Genomic DNA, 7,055 nt, shown 5'->3' on the forward strand with positions numbered 1-7,055 from the left:
TAAAGAATACTTTTAAAAAGTACTTGAGTAAATACTCAAATACATTTTTTTTTAAGTATTTAAGATACTACTCAAATACTTTAATTGTAAAGTACTTCAAATACTACTCAAATACTTTGAAAAAGTATTTGGAATACTTTTCAAATACTTTTGGTTTTTAAAGTGGGTTTCTAATTATCGTAATATAAACACATAGATAGTAGGTAATCTAATAGTTATCTAATAGTTTTAAAGGGAATATTGTTATTCAATATTCAATAAATTTTTTTAGAAATCTGGTTTTCACAAACCTTTGGGCTTCGGCTAACACAGAAATACAGAATATTATATAAAACTATTAAATATTATTGTAGTTGACAATAATATTTTTTCAACCAATTATTTCGAATAAAAATAAAATGTTCGAAATAAAAAACCAAAGTATTCAATACCAAAAAGTATTTAATACAAAAAAAAGTATTTAAAATACCATTCAAAATATTTCATGCTGAAAGTATTTAAAAAGTTATTCAATACTTAAAAAAGTATTTAAATACTTTTACTCAAATACTTTTACTTAAATACTTTACAGGACTGGACATGGGTGATGGGTCTGTGCGGTCGGGTAGCTCTGAGCTAAGTGGTAGAACAATAATTAATAGATTTACAGATTACCTTTACATGATAATATTTAAAAAGTGATTCTAAACGAAACATAGCAGTAGGTATAGGACGAATAGTCAGGTCAATGGACGTTATATTAATGAAATAAATCGGAAAGTTTTGAAACTTGGCAGAAATATTGGTTATAGTCTTCTGATTGACAATAAAAAATTCTTCACCCTTCCAAGGTACGGAAGTGTCCGACATCTTAGGTTTTATGAGCGATTTTAAAGTTTTTTCTCAATCATCTAAAAAAATATTATTTTTGAAGCAAAATTTTGACTCTTTACAAAAATACAATATAGGTGATAAAATGTTTAACATAGTATATGGTGTTATTATTTTTTCTTTGTACTGAATAATTAATCAAATTATTTCAACCACGCTTCTTAATATTGAGCAGCGCTGCACGCTTTAACAGCTCAAAACGATTCAAAATATTTTTAGTTATTGATAAAATATTAAATAAACATAATATGGTGTAAATTTGAAGTACCTTTCTAAAGTTATTTGTTTCTGAATTACAACAAAATAAGAAAATCGGTACATGAGAAAACGAGTGAATAAAATGCTGTAAAAATTTGATTTTCAAACGTAACCTTGTATTCAATTTTTAAGCTTTTTGACCCAACAAATAAAATTTTATTGACATTTATAGAAAAAAAAAGTGGAAATTTTAATTTTAGATGCTGGTTGAAGTAATTGGGAAAAGAAATTTTTCCGTCCAGCAACAGTAATAAATGCTTTTTTCCGAATGGAATTATCGATAACTTAATACAGTGGCTTAATACAGTGTTGTTCTATAAAATGACGAATCTAGATGACAAGAACAGTTCATTATTACCGTAGCGATAAAGATGATTTCGAAGGCGACTGCATCAACAGAGGTTTGATGACAAAAAATACGGCGAAAATATAGATACTGTTTTCCTCGACAAAAAAATTTATAAGGTTGGATTACATTTTCCTCCAATTATTAAAATATTTAGGTGATATTTTATACGGCACTATAGTGTTGTAGTGTTGTGTACTTACTACTTATGCGACGTATTATAAGGAAGAGTAACAGTCGATTACGTCACAACTTTGATTAAGTCTAATATTATTAATATTAAGATATACGTACATATATTTTATTTTATTTATATTTATCAATAATTCAAAAGAAAATTGTTATAAATATTATTAATACATGTACGTAGAACGTTTATAAAAATACAAATCTTTGGCACGCGTAACGCCAAGTGGGACAGCTACTAGCTAGTATTATATTAATGTATATTAATTTAATTTTTATGAGTGATTTTAAGAGTTAGGGAATGAACAGGGCTTTTGCTACTTTTCTCTTTCACCTAATTTAATCTATATTCATTGGGAGAGCGTTTAACTTTTTTAGCAAATGCACAAAACGTCAGTCGTTAATAAGAAATAAATACATTTCGTGAAAACATCTCGTTGTTTATATTAATGTTCAAAAAAAGTTTCGATCACGATGGAACTGTCATTCACTGTTCAGATTTAGTCGTTAAATGGCGTGCTATACTTTATTGTTGGTATATAATTTAATATTATAAATATATAAAAGGCAACGTCAATAATTTGTTAGGTATTTAATTGGTACCCTTCATATATTGTGTTATTTCCTAAACTATATAGGTATTTATGACTTCAATAAGTAGAAAAAGTTCTTTTTTTTATATAATATATTTGTGCATGAAATTCCTATAGGCTATAGTGTAGACAATTTTTAATATGTAGCATTGTAGTTGTAATTTTGAAGGTACCTACATTCATTTATTATTATATACATAATAGGTAATTTTATTATAAAGTCCTATAATATATTATGTATACTACTATTACGTTATTCTAATTTTTAATTGTTTATAAGACAAAATAGGCTTGGATATTATCTACTCATAAATAAAATTACATTTTTTCAGGTATTATAGAAACGTTTCAATTTTAAATCATGTGCCTATATTACATTTGTATAATATGCTGTTGGTAATTATTTCTGAGGTATAAAAAAAGAAATCATCAAATTCCTTATAGACATAATATAAATATAAATGTTATGCATTTTTCTAACATTATGGCCTATTGGCCTGGGAATTGGCTAAGCTGCATATCAAGATGGACATATGTAGCCATGTACCTATATTTTGTTTTATAGGATATTGAATTTACTAATAATACATTTACTAATATGTGTTAGTGTCATAACTCATAAGTATGTATTTACTATTTGTGAACAGTTTCAAATTAGGAATATAATATTTATTCTATCGTTGAGGGGCATAAAATATAAATGAGATGGGAATCATAGAGTTTAAAACTTTATAGTAAACATTTCCAAAATAGGTAAGTAGCTATTTAGTTTTTCCACAGTGTAAACACAAGTTACTAACTGTACATATTCCATATTTTAGTTTGCTAACGTATATCAATAATAGTTTTAATATTATACATAATTGTTAATTGTTTTGTATGTAAAATTAATCATTTCGATAAGTAGGTACTGAATTAAAAGATAGTACATATAGTTCTTCTGAAAAGTACAACTATATACTATTCTAACATTGTTTTGTTTGTTTGCTGCAAAAAATTATACAATTATGAAAACGTTGCAATTATTGTGCCGTTGCTATTTGTTATAGGTAGATACAGCCATTTTTAGATTATCGTCATAAGTCATTTATACTAAAGGCATATAATAATAATAATTAATAATGATAATAATTAATAATAATAATAATAATAATAATAGTATTATTGTTCAGCTCCTTGGAGCATTATTATAAGTGTAATATTATGAATGTGTTGTACCTGTTGCCCGGCGACACAGTAAAATGTAATATGGCTCTCGTGTAAGTGAACATGAATGCTAAACGATAATATCGCTGACGCGCGACGTGTGCTATTATATCATGCACTTGTAAAATAATATATGTATATCAAGCACATTGTATTTAAATATAATATCGTACTGATCTCGCGGTCGGTATTGTGTCGATCATATTTTTTATTCAAAAAGAAAATTTCCGTTGAGTGTTACGGTAAAATTATGTTAAAATGATTGTTCGAGCTTAATCGGACTTTGGTGTTTTTGAAAAGATTATTCACGTAACACATTCGCACACGCACAATATATGTATTATAATATACAGGATGATTCGCATCAGGAATGCTCACCCCATTTTTTATTTGTACGATGAATTTTTATTTTAATTCTAATTTTTGGAATTTTAGAATTTACTTAAATTTACCATATTTTAAAATAAATACAAACACTTTTTTATGTCACTTAAATTATCTAAAAGGCTAAAATGTAGTGATGGGTACCTATAATAATCACTTGATTATAGTACATTGAACATTTATCATGAATCATGATTTATGACATTAAAAAAAAAAAACGAATGAGCAATTTGTTTTAATCATATGAAGCTTCGTCGCTTCGAGTATATTTTTAACTTTTAAGTACTTATACAATGTTATTGTTTTAAATAAATGTATTAAAATAGTAAAATAGGTAGTAAGAAATTATGATAAAATGATAAAATGATGGTAAAAAGTAAGTAGTAAATAGTAGTAAGGTAGGTACTTCCAAGTAGTGAAACAATAATTATATTATTATTGTCATATTTTTTTTTTTTATTAGCTTCTAGAATCAGATTTTTTCTGTTATCATTATTTATTATTTAATTATTTAATTTCTGTGTTAAGGGGGCCTCCACCGCCTTTAGGCACTAGGGCCAAGTTTCACGCTACGCAACTGCCTTGTGCGTTGTGTTCCAATATTTCGTACATAATATATTATAAATAAATTATAGTATTACAATATTTATATATACATAATACATATGTTATATTATACCACTGTGAACAAAGAGTGGTCGGATGGTCGGATGAATGCATTATTTATTAATTTATCAAGGAAATCCTGTTTTGTACGACGGTTATAAATTCGGCAGAAATTATGATAATTACATATTTTATACAATTACATGTTAGATAATTGGACGAGTAGTCCCGAACAACGATTCCCCACAGTGGCGCCCAAGATATATTTTTCAGGTGTAGCAAGAAATAATTTTACCCACCCACTCACCTCCTTACAAACTCAAAATTATATTATTTTATAAATTGAATCATATTTTAATTGATAATATTAGTAAATATTAAGGTATCAACCAATATAATCTGTGATTAATATTGAACATATTTCAAGTTAATTATTTTATGTTATTAATTATTATACCCACTCACCCCTTATTTTCAAGGTGTAGCGACCGCTACACCTAGTAATATAGGGTTGGGCGCCACTGATTCCCCGGAATTCAACAATATTGTAACTTGTAAGTATAATAGGTTAGGTTAACCTACCAGGTAACCAACCTATTATAATATAATGTAACTTAAGTAACATTATAGCTTCTGCACTTGGGTTTAAAAATGGTAATGGTCGAATTGCACTCAGGTAAAAAGCAGGCACTGGTCAAAATGCACTTGGGCAAAAAAAGGTATTACAACAAAAATATCATGCATTTGAAGGGGTTAAACGTTTATAAAACACTAATTTCCCTTCCCATTTACAGGCTTAGGACTGACAATGATTTTAATCATTGGCGTAGTTAAAAATTATTGTTTTATACATACCATATTATCCATTATGTTAATATTATATTATATATACATATATTATATTATCAAATATTATTATTGTCTTTATCATAACTTTTTTTTAAAATTAATTTTGATCATTTTTGTAGTAATAATATATTTATATATTTTTATTTTTTCATTTTTATCATTTTTTTTAGTTATTTGTTTTTTAAACCCTCAAATATTATTATAATAATAAACGTGAACGTCCATAATATAGTGACCTTAAATTTTCATTCCTTCTTTTGAATAAGTGCAGTTCAAATATTAACTATTACCTGATTTTTACCCGAGTGCAGTTCGACCATTACCTTTATTGAACCCAAGTGCAACTCGACCATTTCTTTTTAAGTAATAAGTGCAATTCGACTATCCCGGACAAAAAAGGCCGCTTTTTCTAGCGTTTTATAGTGGTCAGTAGTATTATACTTAAATATTATAACCATTTCATTCTCATAGTGATGTAGTATTGGAAAATATTAGTCATTATTTCAGTTTTATGATCACTACAAGGACATGTCAGTAAATCACCATGTTCTTCAAGAACATGATCAATTGTTTTGTTAAAAACTGGTACTGCTCCAACACGAATATGTTTCGAGATATATCACATGGATTGAAATGTAACTCGCACACTCGTGATGTTGATAATATATCTTTACCATTAACTTCAGATAGAATGTTGATCCATTCTTTGCGAATATTTGGATTTTTTGGTAAAGTAAATAATGAAATTTTTTTTTTTTTTTCATTATGTGAAACACAATTTATTACACAACACCTCACCATAATTGTGTGTATTTTAAGATACACAAATTAAATTAAAATTATAAAACTATTCAGTATGAATCTTTCTTAAAAAAGTCAGGTCACCAAAGTCAAGATCAAACAGACACAATTATTATGAATTATAATTATACTATGTTAGATAGGTATAATAAATGTATAATAATATATTTTACGAATCATGAAAAAGGCGGGAAATTAAGCTCCTTGTTGATTAGCATACCGATTTATTAATTTCTCGTTTTGAATACCTAGATAGAGCAAGTGTTGACAAGAACTCGAAGCCCCCCGTACTCCGCTAATTGTATACATTAAGGAAGATTTACCTCTCACACCCTCCAACCGTATCGTTTCCAGTCCTGTATATCTTAGTTCGTGCTAATTATATTAATTAGATTTTTTTATATAATATATAAATTATGTGTTTCTATGTTATCTATGTTATCGGTATTATATTTGTGAATTATTATTACAACAAAAAAGATTGTCATTTTATTTAACTTAAAGTTTGGTCAATAGACTATTACGCCCTCAACCCTTACCAGTGGTTTGTTTTATTTTAGTAACCTTCAACTATTCCAAGCAGTTTGTCGTTCTACATTGTGTGAGTACTATTACATTTTACATAATTATTATATTATTAACTACTTATATATAAATTCTGTTTCTGTATGTGTTATCGGTATTATATTTGTGAATTATTAAAACAAAAAATTTTTTGTACATTTAACTAGTCAGCCATATCGGCTTAATGTGCTATTAAAATGCAACTGCTTATATAATGTAATAGTAATTTATTAACACCCGGTAGTCTATTATATTATTATATTATTAAAATATTAATTATTTTTATATTTATTAACTTAGCTAAATCAAACATGCCAAAAGATGGTGTTAAGATCAAGTTACCGAAAAAAAAATTTAAAACTACAGATTCAATTGGCAACATTGCTGGCGAA

Source organism: Acyrthosiphon pisum, chromosome A2 (genome assembly GCF_005508785.2).
Source record: "Acyrthosiphon pisum isolate AL4f chromosome A2, pea_aphid_22Mar2018_4r6ur, whole genome shotgun sequence".
In the NCBI taxonomy this organism is placed as follows: Eukaryota; Metazoa; Arthropoda; class Insecta; order Hemiptera; family Aphididae; genus Acyrthosiphon; species Acyrthosiphon pisum.